This window comes from Panthera onca, chromosome C2 (assembly GCF_046562875.1).
Source record: "Panthera onca isolate mPanOnc1 chromosome C2, mPanOnc1 haplotype 2, whole genome shotgun sequence".
NCBI lineage: Eukaryota > Metazoa > Chordata > Mammalia > Carnivora > Felidae > Panthera > Panthera onca.
In genome coordinates, this window is record NC_138347.1 from 92,882,122 (window position 1) to 92,901,504 (window position 19,383).

The 19,383-nt window shown below is 33.8% G+C and overlaps 1 protein-coding gene across 7 annotated transcripts in view; it reads right to left on the reverse strand.

Annotated features, from left to right (window-relative positions):
* NLGN1 (neuroligin 1) overlaps nucleotides 1-19,383 on the reverse strand; it is an 827,426-nt gene that overhangs the window by 670,214 nt on the left and 137,829 nt on the right. For 4 of the 7 annotated variants that reach the window (XM_060639228.3, XM_060639225.3, XM_060639226.3 and 1 more), the window contains exon 1: nucleotides 4,552-5,222. The exons of the other annotated variants lie outside the window; for them this stretch is intronic. The gene's annotated coding sequence lies outside the window, so the exon portion shown is untranslated. Of the gene's footprint in view, nucleotides 1-4,551; nucleotides 5,223-19,383 lie in introns of those variants that run through there. 7 annotated transcript variants of the gene reach the window in all.

Below are 19,383 nucleotides of genomic sequence, written 5' to 3' on the forward strand. Positions count from 1 at the left end.
TATTTGCCCAACATTCCATCTGCTTCCCAACTGCTGCCCTATCTGTCCCCACTGGCATTACCAAATAAACAAATATGGAAGGAAACAAATAAGTAGGTCTACTTATTTTCTAAATTATGCCAAAAATTAAACAGAATTATAGGTGCAGGTAAATCGATAAACAAGCAGTTCTCTTACTGAAGCACCACTTACAGCACACCCAAAGGGATGGCATGGGCTTCATCAGGTACCTCTAATTGCAGGCATATGTGGTGTTAGAGAAGAAGACTACAGAAAAAGAAAAGGTTACTGTGTGGCTCAACTCAAGAGAACTAGTATTATGTTTGAAAAGTGTGGCTGGCTACATAGTTAAAATACTAAACTAAAATGCTACAGAAACCAGAGAAAAGGGAAATCACTGTGAAAAAAATATATATTCTTCCATTTCATACATCAAATCCAAGCTCATGAACTTAAAGGCAGGTCCTAAGATGTCAACTGTACTAAGTAGCTCTAGTCTCAGGCTGGACCCTTTATTTCCGGTGATGTTATCACTGTGGTTTCTGATTTTACATCTGTAGCAGTAACTTAACTTACTTTTGTTCCAAAATGAATTTCATGCTCAACTTGTTTTTCTTAATTAAACTTCCTTTAGCAGTCCCTAATATGTGTATTATTAAAACTCATTAGTCCCATTCACGCTTGCCTGTCATTTTTTGGCTACACATTCATATATTGAAGTGTTCTGTTGCTATATATAGGAAGAAAATTAAATAATAAATATGGGGACTTGAACGTTTTATGAGTGTCAGGATGAGAGACTGCCTGCAAGGCCCATAAGGTTTCACACAAAAGAGGCATTACTGCTAAAGCTAACATGCTGACATGTCTCTGATCTATAAAGTCTGCAGTAATGGCAGCAGTAAAGCGTTTTGCCATTGACTAGAATTTCTCTTACATGCAATGGAAATAGGCACAGAAGAGATTGTACTGACTGTTATAAAACGAATTCATATAAAATCCCCCAAAAGTTTAATGTCTAATAATTTCAAACGCTTGAAGTGATTTACTAGTTTTCTCTAACTTCAGTTAAGCTTAGAGTTGGCAGTCTTTCTCTTTCGTGTAGGTTTACTACCAAATAGGTGGGTTTTTTTTTGGGGGGGGGGGTATTTTAAAGGCAGAAATAATTCATATCCTTTTATAACAACATAGACATATTCTATATTGTTAATGTGATTCCATTAAAAACAAAGCCAAAACAAATTTGTTACTGTTAAGGAATCACTCTTCTTAGAAACAGTTGAGAATGTAGCTACCCCACAAGATTAACAGGTTAGCTACCTCAAAATATTTTCAGTTACCTTTTAAAAGGTATTAAGAAGGACACTCTAGATTCATCATGAATATTCGCTATTTTATTTTTTAAAAATTTTCTGGGCTTTGCAAATTTGAGACATTAAAACATTGAAATTTAAAATGAACTGAAACTTTTGTTGTGTTTTTACATTTCTTGAGAAAGCCAGAGATGGAATATTTGCATCTTTGGATGTCATATGTTAAATTTCAACAAATCATTAAAGAAGTATTTCCCTTTTCATTTTACTTTCAATTAAGAGTGTATAGCAATTTTCTTCTCAAAAATCGATTAATATAGAATAGCATTTAACTGTATTTAATCATCTCAAAATCACAGATGGAAGCTGCAGTAAATATCTTAACTCCCACTGAATGTAAGGTCAATTAGAACAACACATGGGAGGCTTTTGAGGGACAGGTGAAGCTGTCCAGTGAATGCAGCATCAGTTTTTCCACAGTCATAAGCTTTGGGCAACCCAGTGCTATTTCTTATCACATATATCAGGCTCTGTGCTTCCAATTTTTTGGAAGGCTTCCATCCCTTCATCCCAAACTGCCACAGTTTGTGTTATTCTTCAGCAAAATTGGAACAGCTGATCAAGACCACCATGTTCTTTTTAACAATCACAACCCAAGATATGTGTTTGGATAAGGTAGAGCAAAATGTAATTAATTTTCTAAGTGAATGCTTGGGTTTTTCAATTGTTCTTACAGTGATCTACTCTATTAGTAGAGAGTATTTCTGTAACTGGATACCTTGCTCTTATTTTTTGGCTACAGTTTTAAAAAATTTTGTTGTATGCAATTTTATTTTTATTTCCATCACTGTTGACCTTCCAAAGTGGACCCACTACCTGCAAAGGTACTGAAGTTTGGTGCAGGCACTGCTTGTAGAAACCAAAGAGTAGGCCAAAGTTTCCCCTTTTTCTTTTTCACTGATGAAAAGGAATAAAACAAGAGAGTAGAGGGTATTGATTACTCTTGACAGAGAAAAACATTGTCCAGCCATGACAAAGGCACTTTAGGTTGAGTCTTCTGCTTCAGCACCATGGTACGTGCCATGACCACCAGTTCAATGGTTGTGAAATACACAAATTAACTTCTAAAAGAACCTATTTCTCACGTTTCATATTCTCCATCTACCTTTATATCAACATTACATTCTCTACTAGACTGAAAAAGAAAAATTCCAGTTCATCACCCTTTAGCGTTCATTATTTATTTACTATCATCATTTATTATGTTATTTACTGGCTGTCTTTTTTATTAATTTAAACTTTGAAAAAATATGTTAACTATTATTGGACTGTGTGGCTACGATCAGTGGCTAGAATGTACCAATACACAGAACATCCATTCTTCTAGCTCACTCTGCACATGAACCACGTGACTGAGAGCTGCGTAAAAGCAAGGCAAATCTAGCCTCTCAGATATCTCCTTAAAACTAACAGTTGGGCTTATAAAAGCTATATATATATATATATATATATATATATATATATATATATATATATATATATTATTGCTATTTTTGTCACCTTTAGGCAAGCTTACACAAAATCTGCATAAATAAGAAATATTTAACTTTACCACCATAGAATCCATGGGGGACAAAGTTTTATATTTTGCTATTTCATCTTAAAAAAGAAAAAGGGAATGGCATTGTGCTTGTTTCAGAACTTAGATTTAAGAAACACATAGACACACATAAAACCAGGAACAAAGTTTGGCAACACTCCTCGTTTAATACCAGAATGTCTGATGTATTTGGGATTCCTGAAATAAGTAGTGGGATGATGAGTGCTTCAGATGACAGTGAAGAGTTGCCTTTCATGAGTTCACACATAATGGAGAGGCTTCAGTGCTAAAGCCATAAAGGTATCCACATTCATATCATAACCTGTAAACAGAAACCCCTGAAAAAATATTTGGTGCTTTTCTTTAAAGATAAAAGTGTACAAAAAAATTATTTTATATTTTAACAATTACCTATCTTCATTTTATTCTAATGTATTTGGATATCTGAAGGTTTAAAATTTAGTGAATTGGCCTTAAATAGGAAGAACCAACTAAAATTATAGTGCTGAGATGTCAGAAGGTATAAAGGGCTGGGGGATATTCATTAACCTGTTTAACATATCTATATCTATCTATCTATCTATATTTAAATGAATTACTTCTTTATATGTTATTGTTCTGAACCTATGTGTGTTCCATATTCAGAATAATATGCTTTACTGGATTCCAAAGCAACTTTTAGTTTCCAAAGTCAATTAATATTCACTCATTTGAGTGATTAATTTTAATTATATCTGCTGAAATTGATTTTCCTTCTGCAAATAATGATGATCTTTTCTTGAGAGCTAAAAAAATAAATTAAGATAATAAAAAGGGGGAAAAATCCTTGTATGTATTCAGCTGCAAGAAAATGTCTGGGAACGCGCGCGCACCGCTCAGTTGGAAAGAAAAGCCAGTGAGTGGCGAAGCAGCCAGGGCAGGGATGCATCAGAAATGCAGCCGGCTGCCTGGCGCACTCGCCAGTCGGGGCCCTCGGCATAAAGGCTGCAACGCCTTCCTGGACTCTTCCAACTCCAAGAAAGTTACCTCGGACTGTATTATGCAAAGTCGTGCAAGTGAATTACAAGACAACATGTGAGGCCAGTCACCCACCTCTGTGTCTACAGGATGCAGTGACCCTGTAACCCTTTAGCGTTCGGCTGAGAGAACGGGAAGGTGGGAGGGGAAAGGGAAAGAGGGAGGGAGGGAGGGAGAAGAAGATAATAGAAGGGCCAATTCCCCCTGCAAAATTCCCCTAGAAGCCAAGCCAGCCGCCGAAGCCAAGGCTGAGGCAGCAGCGATTTCTACTTGGGTTTTCCTCCTGCACAAGCAGGTTTTCCAAGGCATCACTGCTACCTCTCTTTAAAGTATCACTAGGAGGAAAGCCCTGGATCCAAGAGGGATCTCCTAACTGAGAGGTTTTCAACGCAAAGTTGAGAGCTTGGGGGTTGTTTGGCTTCCCCTCCGACGCCACAAAATAAGGTTTTTAAGCTCGATCTGGGTAGCTCCCTAGCGATCCACCCCGAGATGCGCGACGTGGCTTTATTGCATACCCGCTTCTCTCCCCATTTCACTGGCACCGCGTCCGCAGCACCTACCGCGCAGCGGCACACAAACCCAGGCAGACAGCCCCCTCCCAACAAAGACCCCCAAACTTACCCTCAGTAAGATAAATCCACAGAGGGAGCCCCCTCAACCTTCCCTAGTCCCCTTCCAATCATTCAAGGAGACAGTTTCTACAACACTTCGCCGTCAAATTTAAGCTGAATTGGTCAAAGTATTTATCAGCTTCTAGACGCTTTTTTTTTTTTTTTTTTTTTTTTTGAATCTTGAGCACCGGTAATTCTTGTTTCAGAATTCAAGATGCTTCCTTTATTTATCTTTCTTCTTTAAGCAGCCGCAACCCCAGTTTCGCGCCCCCCCCCCTTTTTTTTATTCACCCACGGACACTTCCAAAACGTGTCGATTGATCCTTTTTTCTCTCCAGATGAAACCACGATCCAGAATCCTCGGGACCCAAAGCCACCTCCATGTAATTCCGACCATCAGGCAAGAAATACAAATGATCAAACAACGTTACTTCTTTCGGCTGCAATCAGATAATCCTACTAATCCAATAGATTTATCTCGATTGGAAATTGACCTCAAAAATGAATCCCTGGCGCTGATGTCCAGTAGAGCGATTTCGTAGCCCTGTTCGGGTGACCGAAGGAACTGTGGTTTCTTTCCTTCTTCTTCTTTTTAAAAAATCTTTTTGAATTCTGGGTGCACTGCTCGCAAAAAATGCCGAGGACCCTGGTTTTCCCCTAATATAGGTTTCTACTCCAAATCGGTGCAGGATGAAAAATGGTACAAAGATACCCCTAGTGGCTCGAAGTGATATTGCAGGGAATCTCACTTTTTTTTTTTTTTAATCCCTTCTCCTCACCTTCCCCCCCCACCATCCCCCGCCCCCCACTAGATAACTGGCTGCTGTAGTAGTTAAATAAGAAGAAGGTGAACCGAGATTAACATGAATAGTATATGACTACTTGAAACGTCGTCTGATCTCTCTTCTTTGTTTTACTTTAAAGACCGAATCTTCTGTGTGTCTATCTCCCCAGTATTGCATCTTTTTTTCAACAGAATTTTCCCCAATGGCATTTAGTAGCTAAAATGCCAGTTTGGAGCAGCTAGTGATTTCAAAGCAAATGTATTTGTTTCCTGAATAACTACAGATACCCAAAGAAACCTCAGTCTTCCTGAGATGCTGCTCTTTGGAAAAAACCTTAATGTTTTGTTTTCTTTAAAAGAATATGATTATGGATACATATTTTTTAGACAAGCTCTTCTCATTTTGGACTTTTGATATTCATTCAGCAGAGCAGATGATGGATGCTGTAAGCCTATGGTCAAAGAGCAAGACCTAAGGGTCATCATATACCACTTCTCAATGTTTATCTGAACCCCGTGCAATTCAATGATCTCAAGATCACTACTAACATTTTTGACAGGTTTTAGAGAAAAAACTGATGCAATCAATGTCAAGACTCCATTTTGGTAAGCAATACTTCACAAACTTCACTGTGCCTACCAAAGACCCAGGAATCTTTTCAAAATGAGGATTCTGTTTTGGTAGCATCAGAGAAGGAATGAGATTCTGCATTTCTAACAAGCCCTCTCACTACACGCTGATTATCAAGGATTAGTAAACTTCGGAAGTTTAATTCACTTTCATGAGTGGGCGCAATGGCTGCAAGAACTCCACCATCTTCATTCTTAACTAACTAAATAATCAAGTCTTTTTAGCATATGAGCTATTAAGGAGTCAAGAGATCTTCTATTACTGGTTTTATTATTAATTGGCTATGTGACCTTGAGCAGTCACTTTTTGGCCCATGGCTAACTTATCTATTAAAATTAAAGAGTAAACCAAAATAAATGAACAAACATATCTGTTACTAGATGGGACACTCAATATTGTAAATTAATTTATAAAATTAATGTAATTATTATTAAAAGCCCAGTATAATTTTTCATGGAACTTGAAAAGTGAATCTTAAAATGTGTTTGCAGGGTTAAAGGATCAAACTTGTCAATACGATTTTATATACAATACAATACAATATAGTACAATACAATTAAGAACAAGGTATGGATAATTTCCATATAAACTTTTATGACTTAATATAAAATGCCAGTAATTGAGACAATGTAGCTTTGGTTCAGGAATAGAAATTAGTCCAGTGGAAGAGAACAGAGGGCTCAGAAACAAATCCCTGAATTTATGGAAACTTGATAAATAACAGGTGGCGTTAGAGAATAGTGAAGGAAAATGAATTATCCAGACAATAGATTAGGCAAATGAAAAAATTATAATGCTAGCTTTCAAATTCACACCTAAATATGCATTTAAGGTAGGATAAAGGCTAAAGATACAGAGCAAAACTTAAAACCTTTTAAAGAGAAATAACTTTGTGATTTTGAGTAGACAAGAAGTGTTTATTAAACATTAAGACATCGAAAAGGAAGTCCAAAAGGAAAAATATTAATTTTGATATATTAAAATTAAAGATGTATGTGTATCAAAAAATCCAAGGCATACACTGAGAGAAGAAATTTGCTATGCATATAACCAAAGAAGGACTAGTATTCTAGTACATAAAGCTTTCTTACAAACTTACAAAGAAAAAAAATATGATAGGAAAAAATGAGCCAAGAAGATGAACAGTCAATTGACAGAAGGGGATTTTCAATATCCAATAAACATCTGAAAAAGATACCCTAGTTATTAGTGAAATGGAAGCTAAAATGGTGAGATATAATTTCACAGGTATGAAATTGGCAAAAATGTGTAAGTCCAGCAATATGAAAGATGGATAAGAATGTGGAGAAACCATGGGAGGTTTATAATAGGACAATTTCAGAGAGCAGTTTAGAGACAGTTGAAGATTCTCATTTCCTAAAATCTAGTCTTTACTCCTATGTACTTCTCTTCACATGTACAGAAAATATCCATTGCAGAATTACTTGAAGGAGAAAAAAAAAAGGAAAAGGAAAAAAAATCTAAACACCTTTAGATAAATAAGTGGACAAGTAATTATGGAATAGTCGCATACTGTGATACTTGAAGCAGAAAAAAAATGCACTATAGCTATTTGAGTTAGCATGGATACCTCTCAAAAATGCGATGTGAAGCAGCCACAATAAATGGAGGCTGCAGAAAGATACTTGTGGGATGATACCATTTATGTATCAAGTTTTAAAACATGCAAAAATAATTATATATATATATATATATATATACACATACATATATATAATTTGAGCATATGTATATGTGACAAAAGTATATAAACATCCATGATAATGATAAACCTGAAATTCTTGGTAGAGGTTATCTCTGGGAAGAATGGAGGTTAATGACACTGGAAAGACATCACAGGGAACTTCAGCTGAATTTTACATGCTTTATTTCTCAGACTAAATCTTGAGTACACATGTGTTTATATTATATATAAATTGTATGTCTTAACTATTTCACTAAAATGAAATATTTAAACTGGATGATTTCCATGAACACTTGACAGTATTAGAATATTTTAAATTAGAACAAATATAATGTAGAAGTGAAAAATTAGTATGAGAGTCTAGAATTTAATAATGTGCTTTTTTTAAAAAATCTGAAGTACTTACTATTTCTAGAAAGTGGAAATGGATCAATGCTTATTTATTTCTACCATAGGTATGAAAATTTCCAGCTGACAAGCAAAAACTACCACCTAAGTGACAAAAATGTGGTTACGTACAAGGAAAATATAATCCTCAACTAGCTCCTTTTTGTATTTTCCTTTGATCTCACATAGAATAACCAGGCTCTGAAACTATGAAACAGGCAATCAATCAATGGATGTTCAATTCTGACCAGTTAACTAGGAACCACCAAAACCAGAGTATCCCTAAACCAAACTATAACATAATTCTTCCATAATATTTAAAATTACACATGTGAATTCAAACAGGGAGGCTTTGTTGATATGAAATATAAGAACTGGAAATCTTGTTTCAAAATCATTAGACAGTATTTTTCATAATTCATAAAAAACTGGAAGATATCATATCAAATATTAGGAAAGAATTTTTTAGAACCCAATGTTAGAAGTAAAAGTGAGTTAAATTAGCAGTTAATACTACTCAACTCACATTGAACTCAGTAAAGATACCTGGACAAATCATCAATCAATTTTCAACCATTCACAACAGCATTCCTGAGCAACAGCCAAAGCAGCTTTGTAATAAAGAGAGAGGGGACAATTTAATATCGTTCAATGATAGAATGAACAAGGGGGAAGAGCAGATGTAGCATTTCCAAAATTTGGAGATGTTGACATATTCTTTCAGCAACCACTTATGGAATACCTCCTGCAAACTGGACATAGTATAAAGTATTCCACAAGAGAGTTAACTTTAAAACAAGTAGCCACCACAAACCCTTAGTTAGCTATTGATAATTGATTCATTCATTCTAAATGGTTAACAGTTATTTTGAATTAATATCTCACCATCTATACTGAAAATGAGATATCAAACACTAATATAGAACTGAAGGTTCATTTTCAGTGTGTTTAAGTACAAACTGATGTGATGGCTTAAGGTAGTCAATGAAGGAGGAAGAATAAAACAAGAAGTAAAAGGATGAGGGTTGTAGAGGAAAGGAAAAGACTGAGGATAAAAATATTAATCAAACTCATTTCTCTACCTGGTGATTTACTTTACAGACAACATAGAAACTTAATCTTTGGATCCCTCAGAGTACAAACGATTAGTGAATGAATGACTTAATGGACCAAAGTGTGAAGCTAGTTGGCACATGAAGAAAACAAATTTATTCTCTATATTGGATAAGCTTGCTAATATCTCTTCAGAAAATGAAATTAATGGAGTAGGGAAGTAAAAGACTACTGTGACTAACAACAATGGGAAATGAAAGGCCAAGATTGGCAAACTTGAGTGCCAATTGGAATATGGGATTCCAATTTGATGGTGTCACTAAGATTTCAGCTCTGCTAAAACTTATAGTAGGATTACAAATCTTATTTTGGTTTTTACACTTCAAACAAGCAAACAAAATGATTGATTAATACCAAATGTATCATGTAAAGAAATGGCATAGTTCTACTAAAAAACAGATGAGAAAGTGTTTAATTGTTGCTTTTAATACAAGAGTCATTATGAAAAGAGGGTTATGATATTTTTTAGATAATTGATATAACAGTACATCTTATGCGACCAAGTCAAATCAATTAAGTTCTGCCTGGTAGTTAACATTTTAAGATGCTATGGAATATTGGTGTTCTATGTCTGAAAAAAAATTAATCTTATAAAGTATTGTAAAACAGATTTTCTAAAGCAAGTCTTGGGAAAATATATTCTTCTACCATCTTCAGAATTCCCCTGATGTACCCTCATTTTACATGCTCAAAACTTGAATCTAAATGAATGGCAACTGGAAATTATGAAAGACATAAAAATAAAAAGTATTGCAACATCACAGGCCTAACTACTGCAAAGGTAGCTGTTTATAAAGAGGTTCTCTCTACAGGGAAGAATGTGCTCAGACAATTCTGCTTAATTAGAAAAGACTACTTAAAACACTTGACCGATACTGAATATTTCAGGTATGTATTGGGAGAACACACCTGCTTGAATGCTAAATTTACCAGATGTGTCTTTATATTTCATGGTTTGAAGACCTGTAATGCAAACCAAGGAAGTAATGATCAAGACTAGATATTTTAGGATGAGACTGTCAAATAAAGAAATGGGGCTTCATCAAGATTAGTTTGAGATTCTAAAACATATTTTCAAAGCTCAAGGGCTTAAGTCAGAACTCTAGATTTTTGAAACAAATTTAAGTCAGTTTGAACTGTTACAATTTCTAAATTTTGGTGACATTATGCTAATAATTAAGAATCTGTTTTGTTTCTTTTTGAAAGAGGTTTTTTAAATCTATGATTTATATTAAATTGGCACAATTATTCTTTACTTAAAAATATGTGAGTTCTCATCTTCAAAGATTTTGGCTGTTAACAGTTTACTACATTATTATTTTACACAGTATTTTAGAGTTTAGATTTTTATATTTTTGAAATTGAATAATATTAATATTATTATATAAATAATAACTTCATAGCAGATTCTCTATTTTAGCTGCTTTTGACTCCATCATACCTTAGTTGATTTTAATCCATTGCAGTGTAGCCTAGAATTAAATGATATAAATGATCTTAAGTATTTCTTTAGTAGTGAATAAAAACAACCAAAAAAACATCCTATTGTACATCATCCATTGAAGTTTATTGTACAATATTACTTTATCTGAGTCAATGTTTCCAGTATTAGTAAAATTTACTATAAACTTTAACTCAATTATGGAAAAGTCACATGAAAATTAATGATCTGTATTTCAATCTAGAAAAGGAAAAATTTTGTTACATGCCAATGACATTACCATCTCATTGGCTTCACATACATGGGTTGGGTACTCTTCCCTCTCTGGATAGAATTTTATGCTAATTACACAATTAGAAGTAAACACTGGCCTGGATTTTCATTATTGTTCAATTAGTGATTTAATGAGCATCATCTACCTGTCCGAAAATATCTAGTTTCATAATTTCCTAAAATATTAAATAAAGGAGACCTTTAAATCACATCTTCAAAAGGAATGATCTCTCTGTCAGTTTTTCTTCCTCTTTCTGCCTCACTCTTTCTCTCTCTCTCCCTATGTGTACATGTGTCTTCATGTCTCTTTCCCTCTGACTCTCTCTGTCTCTCTCTGAGAATCTCTGAACACATAAATCCACCTCCTTAGTTAATTTTTTTATCATTTGGAGAAAACTGTAAATCATGTCACAAACGTTCAAAAGGATGAATTTTCCTAAAATCATTTGTATTTTGTTTAGAGCTTGCTTTTTAATTATATATGAATAAAAATTATTTCTGATGACCTCGAAACAAAAAGTAGAGTGAACTAACCACATTAGAATGATATATTAAAAAGATGATTGTCAAACTATATTAACACTAAATGCATAAGTGGCTCAAACTTCCAACCATCCATTCTCAAAATCATGATTCTCAGCCTAAGCACTATGTTTTTTTCTCTAAAAATTTCCCAAACCTTCTTAGAGTTAAGTATATTATTCAGAGAAAGTAATATTTAAAAAGTTCAAGGAAAGATTTGTTATGTCACCAAGTTGATAGATTACCAGAGTAGATAGTTTACATATTAACAGAAAATTTACCTATTATAAGATCAAACAAGAATATAATTCTTAATTATTTGTAATATATTAAGCCTACTTCACAGTTCACATCCTCATCATGTATAAGTCTGATAAAAGATACATGTCTGAAATTAGTTTCACCATTAAAAATGGTTTTACCATTAAAAAATTAGTTTTACCATTAACTTATCATTAAAGCAAGCAGAGTACATTTGAACTGTGGCCCAAAGAAATGCAGTTTTATAGTCCATGTATAGACTCCATAGATCTCCTTTTGCTAAATAGAAAAAAAAAACCTAAGAAAGCAAATGACTAAAATAACCAAGGTCACACTGAGGTCAATAACATTGCTAGATGAGAAACCACTGCACCATGCCACTTTAGATTTGTTTTTCCTTTGGTTCTTGGTATTAAAGTGTCATTGTTCTTAAAGTATTTGACCACAACCAAGCTTCAAAAATTGCATATTAACAAGCCAAAAAAGCACAACATTAGATATGCTCAATATAGTTAGCAGAATAATGGCCCTCCAAAGATGTCCACATTTTAATCTGTGGAATCTATGGATATGTTACCTCACGTGACATGAAGGACTTTGCAAATATGATTAAGTTAAGGATCTTGAAATGGGCCCAATGTAATCACAAGGTGCCTTATAAAAGGAAGGCAGAAAATTTTGAAGCAGAAATAACAGAAGCAGAAATCAGAGACAGATAAAGAGAGAGAAAGAGATTTGAGGATGCTATACTGTTGCTTTAGAAGAAGAAGGAAAGGGCTATAAGCCCAGGAATGCACGCAGCCTCTAGGAGTCGGATAGTCAAGGAAACGGATTCTCCTCTAGAGCCTTCTAAAAGGAACGCAGCCCTTGCCAACCCACTTTGGACTTCTGACTTGCTAAACTGCAGGTTGACAAATTTCTATTGTCTTAAACCACTAAAGTTGTGGTAAATTGTTACAGCAGCAATAGGAAGCTAATACACTTAACTAAAAATATGTATTAAAATTATTCTGAGACTAATCATTTCTGCCCAATAAAAACATATGCAATATAAGATTTTCTAGTATACACTTTTAAAAAGAAGCAGCTGAAATTAAATTTACTAATATATTTTCTTTAGCCCAATATATAAAAATATAATCATTTTCATATGTAATCACTATTGAAAATGATTAATAAACCATTTTATAATTTTTGTAAAAGTCTTTCAAATCAAATGTATATACTGGATATCTAGGTATCTACAGCACATCTCATTTTGGACTAAGTCCACATCAAGAGCTCAGTTGCTATATATGACAAGCGACTACCATATTGGGTAGCACAGCTTTAAACTATAAGAAGCAAATTAAAAAGAAAAATCCATATATTATTCTATAGATTATTCTAATATTCTCTTACCTATAACAATCTAGGCTAAGAATCACAAAGGCATCTAAAGAAATCAGGATGGTTGTACAGGCAGTTTTCTAATAACCATGTGCTTGAGAAGTGTATTTCAAAAGGGAGATCAGAAAAGGAGCAAAAACAAAAGAATAATGTGAGAGAAGAGTATGATCACTTAATGACAGAGTTGTCTGATGTTTGTGAAAAATGCTAAGGATAATAGAAAAGAAATTTCTCTGGTATTTTCAAAGCAAAAAGATAAACCAAGTAAAAGATAAGAATGACATTGCTTGGGGCCAACTATGTCATATGAACAAATGACCAAGAGAAAAGCAAAACTATTAAACCACAGCTTCCAATTTCTCCACAGAGAAGAATGATGTTTGAACTGGAAAAGAGTTTGATGGTGAGAAAATGATAAGAAAGCCTGAAGGTGATTTAAATTAGTTTTAAGATTCCAGGTCCAAATCAGTTACCTAACAGGATACTAAAAATACTTGAAGATGTGTTTTTGGAATGAATATCTAATATCTTTGAGTCACCATGGAAAAATGCCATGAAAACTGTTAACTGTCCTGGTTTTCAAATAGAATTCCAGAAACTGACATTTACTATTCTTGACATTAACTGAAATTCTAGAACTCATGCTCACATGTGTTCACTAAGTATATGACAAAAAGAATAAAATCTTATTAGAGTTATTGGAATGGCAGATCAAAAATGTGGTTTGAATTGTTTATCTTGACTTCATGCAAGGCCTTTTATAAAAAGACACCACTCATAATTTTCTACTGGACAAAATTATGAAGTATAGGCTGAATGATGTAGTTGAGTAAATCTTTTGAAAGTTGAACAATCATTCTTCTGTAGCATCCACTGAATGTTCTTTGATGTCTACTTCTTTTTTCCCTTTTTGAGAGTTAAAATTTCTAAAAGAATTTGTTTTGTAATCAGGACTTTCCATTAAGCAAATTAGTCTAGTGATGGGTATGAATGAGATGCTTTAGTAGGAGATGGACTTAGACCAGGGACTTTTAAATAGATTACTTAAAACCATTAACTATTTTGGGAATTATACTTTTCAATGATGCTTTTCCAAATTATTTATTAATAGGAGTTTGACATAAAGCATTTAAATAGTAAATTTTAAATTGAATTTTAATTCAATTTAATCAGATTTTGACATCTGGATCCTCTGTGTATCCTCCATTGCAACATAGAAACCAAAGTCTCCTTATTTTTAATTTACTCACTGATATAAATATTTCTATTTAATTAATCAAGCATGTTTTTATCAAAAGGCATTTCTTATTGATAGTATTGAATTGGATTACAAGGAAATTCAGGTTATAAATAGAGTAGTTTTAATAAAAGCTTCAAAATCAATCTAAATTTAAAGTGAATCAATCAAAATACAACTCAATATCAATCTTAATTTTGGCTACATGCATTTCAAGTGAACTCTTATGATATAAAGACATGGAAGTGTTCTTTAATCTTTTTTGATTCCTAATTTTGGCAAAGTCAGATAACCTTTCTCTATCCTCTCTCTCCCCTGATATATCAAGAAATAGATCAAAAAGCAATATAACAGACAAAATAATAATAATAATAATAATAATAATAATAATAATAGTAGTAACTAATAAAAACAGAAAAGAGAATAAAATCTCAATATAGGTTGTTTTCCTCCTCTCATTCTCTTTCCTTCCTTCTACACATCTTGTTTTTAATATACATATTATATTAAATATATGTATGTATATACATCTATAATATATGTATATTTATATATAATATATCAATATACATATCATTAAACATACATAATATACAAATAAAGATATACATATTCCCATGTGGTTATTGCAACGACTAACAGTTTTAACTACTCCTTTGCTCATGAGTGCTTTTAAGACACGAAGATATAATGATCATAATAACAAAAATAATGTCTACTTTCATTTGTTTAATGCATCTTCTGTACTTGGTTCTTATTCTTATGTATGTCTTTCAAGTTTGAATTGTTCATATAATTTTTCCTATTTTTACAGAAAACAGAAACCTCATAACACTAAATGACCTGCTGCCACTATAAATGGATTAAACTAGGATTGCATTCAAATTTAAATCCAAGTTTCTTGTACTTCCTTTTTACTGCAAAGAGAAGTAAACTCACAGGTGAAGAGTATGGGTACTGAAGAAATGACTCAGTGTTCAGGAGTTCATACAAATGGAATGACCCCCAAAATGATAAGGGGTCACCTTTGGGCAAAGGGATGCCCCCATGCACTCAAGAAGCAGGGATAATGCCAGGATTAGGTTAGCTTTACTCACCCTGCCTCACATAGGGCCAATGCTGCCGACTATTTTGAAGAACAGTAGAGGGTAAGGGTATTTCTTGTAGTGAGACACCATGGTGATTTCACCCATTGAGAAGGAAAACTATGTACTTAAGTGAGGGACTACAAGAGGAGAGCATTGCCTAGTGTTCAACTTAGGAGCAGTTGGCAAAATCCTCTTTAAATGACCATCAACTAAGGGAAAACACCAGGCTACCAAAGCCAACACTGCGGTTTGCTAGCAAAAGAGTTGGTTTCCCTGATTATCTTGGAAAGGGTGCTTGCTGCCTATAGACCACAGGCAGGACCAACTTTGAAAGATATAGCCAGATGCACCAAGGAAGCATATTCAGAGTAGACTATGACAGCAGAAGAGTCAACTAAGGTTGGGGAGACAGATCCTAGAGGACCAGGTAACAGCAAGATTCTTCATCAAGGAATTGCAAGTGACACTGGACTTCTTGATGTGGATCCATATACACTCATCCTGCATGGCTGTGCCAGCCTCCTCACTGGCCTCCACTCCCCTCATCTAATTTTTTTTCAATCTGTTCCCCATATGGACACCAAAATAAATTGTTTATAAAATAAATCTAGCTGGGGCACCTGGGGGGCTCAGTCGGTGAAGCATCCGACTTCAGCTCAGGTCATGATCTCGCAGTTCATGGATTCAAGCTTCACTTCAGGCTGTGTGTTGATAGCTCAGAGCCTGGAGCCTGCTTCAGATTCTGTGTCTCCCTCTCTCTCTCTCTGTCCCTCCCCCATTCAAGCTCTGTCTCTCTCTCTTTCTCTCTGTCAAAAATAAACAAACATTAAATTTTTTTAAATAAATCTAGTTGAAACACTTCTGTATTAATTATTACCAGGGTTAGTGGTTCTCACCATAGTTGCCCACTGGAATCACTTAAGGGGAGAGGTTAAAAATACCAGTGCTTAGCCCTACCTCTCTGCCCCCCACAAACCAATTAAATCAGAATCTCTGACTAGGTCATCAACATTTTAAAAACGCTCCCATATAATTCTTATGTATAGCCAGATTTAAGAACACTGACCTAGAGAGTGCATTTTAGATGCCACAGAATGATAACAAAGCTTTCTTAAGTGACATGCACAGGATTTGCTATCAGAAACGCACAGAGCTACGTATCATTTTTTTTCTTTTCAAATCTACCATGCTTTTTATTAAGCATTAAACTTCTGCACATGGTTTTCTCTTTGTCTGCAAAGTTCTCTCTTTGAATGCCTTCCTTCCCAACCTATTCACTTTTCTAACTTCCATAGATCCATCAAACCTTAGCACTGACTCTAAAGACCATTCCTCAACAGCACCCACCCATCCCCCCCCTCACTACCATCCCACCCCACTTCATACCTCTCCCACTCCCAAACTGGGTTAGCTAGTAATGTATCTCTTAAGAACACTTGCACTTTCCCTAATTGCTCTCTGAAGGAGACAGTTTTGACTTTTTCTATGTTTATTAACCAGCATTTTGAACCTATTCAGCATTACAATAAAACAAGAAATACAAGATTGAATCAACGCTATTTTCTAAGTAACTTCTTACAAAGAAGCACAAATGTGGGACAGTGTGGTATATATTCCAGAGAAGTAGGCCTCACTTGAACCTGCTGCATATGCTGTATCATACTGCCAGAAAATAGGACAGCCATGGTCCTCAGCAACTCCTAATTTGCAGCTCTAGAACTTTCCATTACCATGACAGAAAAACCTTGCCAGATACCTATATTAAACAATCTAATCCTTTATTCATAAATTTGAACAGAAAACCATAAACAGCAAGCATTTGAGGAAAACCAATAGCATTAAAGAGGAAGAACAGATAAATAGAAAAAAATATATATGGTGGGGAAACATATTTAAGGAAACAAAGAAATATATATATATATTTTAAAATTTAATGTTTTACTGAGGCTCAAGGGACTGCTATTTTGAGAAAACAAATATAGGCTTCTCTAAAAACATAACTATAAGAAAATAGTTTTTATAAAATTTATTGAAATGAAAACTGTAATAGAAGCCTTGAGTAGCCGAATGCACATGGGCTGCAGATTAATTTATAAGCTGAAAGATGAAGTAAAAATACCTCCTTTAAGAATTCTACAAAACACAGAAACATTTATATGAAGACTCACAATTCCATGTTTTCCCTTGGTTTCTTTTACTTCTGTTGCTTTTAAGGAAAACTTAATAAAACAATTTTATTAAAATTATGTCTAATAAAATATTTTCAAGTTGTACACAATGCTGTCATAAAACTGACTAGATAACCTAGCACATTATTTGTGTAAAAGACTCTTGAAGAATAATTTTACTGTACTTTTCAGGAACCATCAGATTATCGTTGTGCTTTTGCATTTTTCACCTCAGGCAAAAGTACTGAGAAAAGAAACACAGAATGTTGAAAAAATAAATCCTGGAAATTCCTTTTCCTTCTGAAGCTGTATTTATTTCCCTAATTTGTTTTTTTTAAATAATTTTGACTATTCGTGAAATATCTTAAATTGTTATTCGTCACTAATTTAGCTTCAGGATTTTGAGATTAACAGATTTCTTTAGTAAGAAATAAATTATTTCCTTTTTCTTCTATAGGTGTGCTCTGGAGGTGGACCTAAACTAGTGATTTAATTATCTCTTCCATCGATTACCAATAATCCAAAAGAAGACCCACATAGGAAAAGATGTTCCTTTCAAAATAATTTATAATAGCAAAATTAGAAGCAATCAAAATATGCAGAAGTAATACAATATTTAAGTAAAATATAGTAATATACTTGATAAACATTATTAGGAGATTATGTAGCAACATGGAACAATGTTCAGGATAAAATGGAAGTGAAGAAAACTATTCAAAATTAAATCTGTGCCCCTATTCCAATTATATAAAAATGTCAACATTTGAATTTGAAGAATTTTGAAGAACATATACAATTTTCATTTTATTTGAACAAGATTTTTTAAGGGAAAAATAATAGAATTTTTCTTCTATCCTATCAGTATCTCAAATTTAAGAGTACCCTAAAAGAAAAAAGTTGATTCACTTTTGAATTAATAGTAAAATGTATACGTGGTTCATACACTCAACTCTGACATCAAATAAGTATCTTGAAATTGCTAATCTGTCCGCTAATTTATCTCATTTTATCCAAGGTGACCATTTTTAATGTAGAAATAGAAACTTACATGTATACCACTTTATAGTTTTCAAAGTACACACACACACACACACACACACACACACACACACACACACACACACTTGTTCAGTTCTCTTAACCATGAAGCGAGGTTAAAGTAGATAAAGGAAATCGGTACTATAAAAGGAATAGATATTATAGGTATTATCATCTTTTTCAATATATAAGGATTAAGGGGTCAAGTGAATTTAAGGTCCCACAGGGGCACAACATGAAACCCATTTCCAATCCTTTCTTCTACATTAGCATCATCTCATGACCCCACTTAATAACAGATAATTCATTATATGTTTAACTTACAGAGGATAAATTTCTTTTCATTAAGTTTTTAAAATGTAGGAAAATTTTAGTTTAGTTTATTTATTTATTTTTTGAGTATAGTTGACACATGATGTTACATTAGTTTCAGGCACACAACATAGTGGTTCATCAACTCTAAACCTTATGCTATGCTCACCACTAGTGTAGCTACATCTGTCACCATGCAACACTATTACAATATCATTGACTATATTCCATATGCTGAACCTTTTATTCCCATGATTAATTTATCCCATAACTGGAAGCCTATATCTCCCACTCCGCTTCACCCATTTTTCCCATCCCTCTATTTCCCTCCCCTCTGGCAACCGTCAGTTCGTTCTCTGTATTATAGGTCTGATTTTTGCTTTTTGTTTATTTATTCATTTGTTTTTTTAGATTCCACATATAAGTGAAATCAGATGGTGTTTGTTTTTCTCTGGCTTATTTCACTTAGCATTATACCCTCTCAGTCCATCCA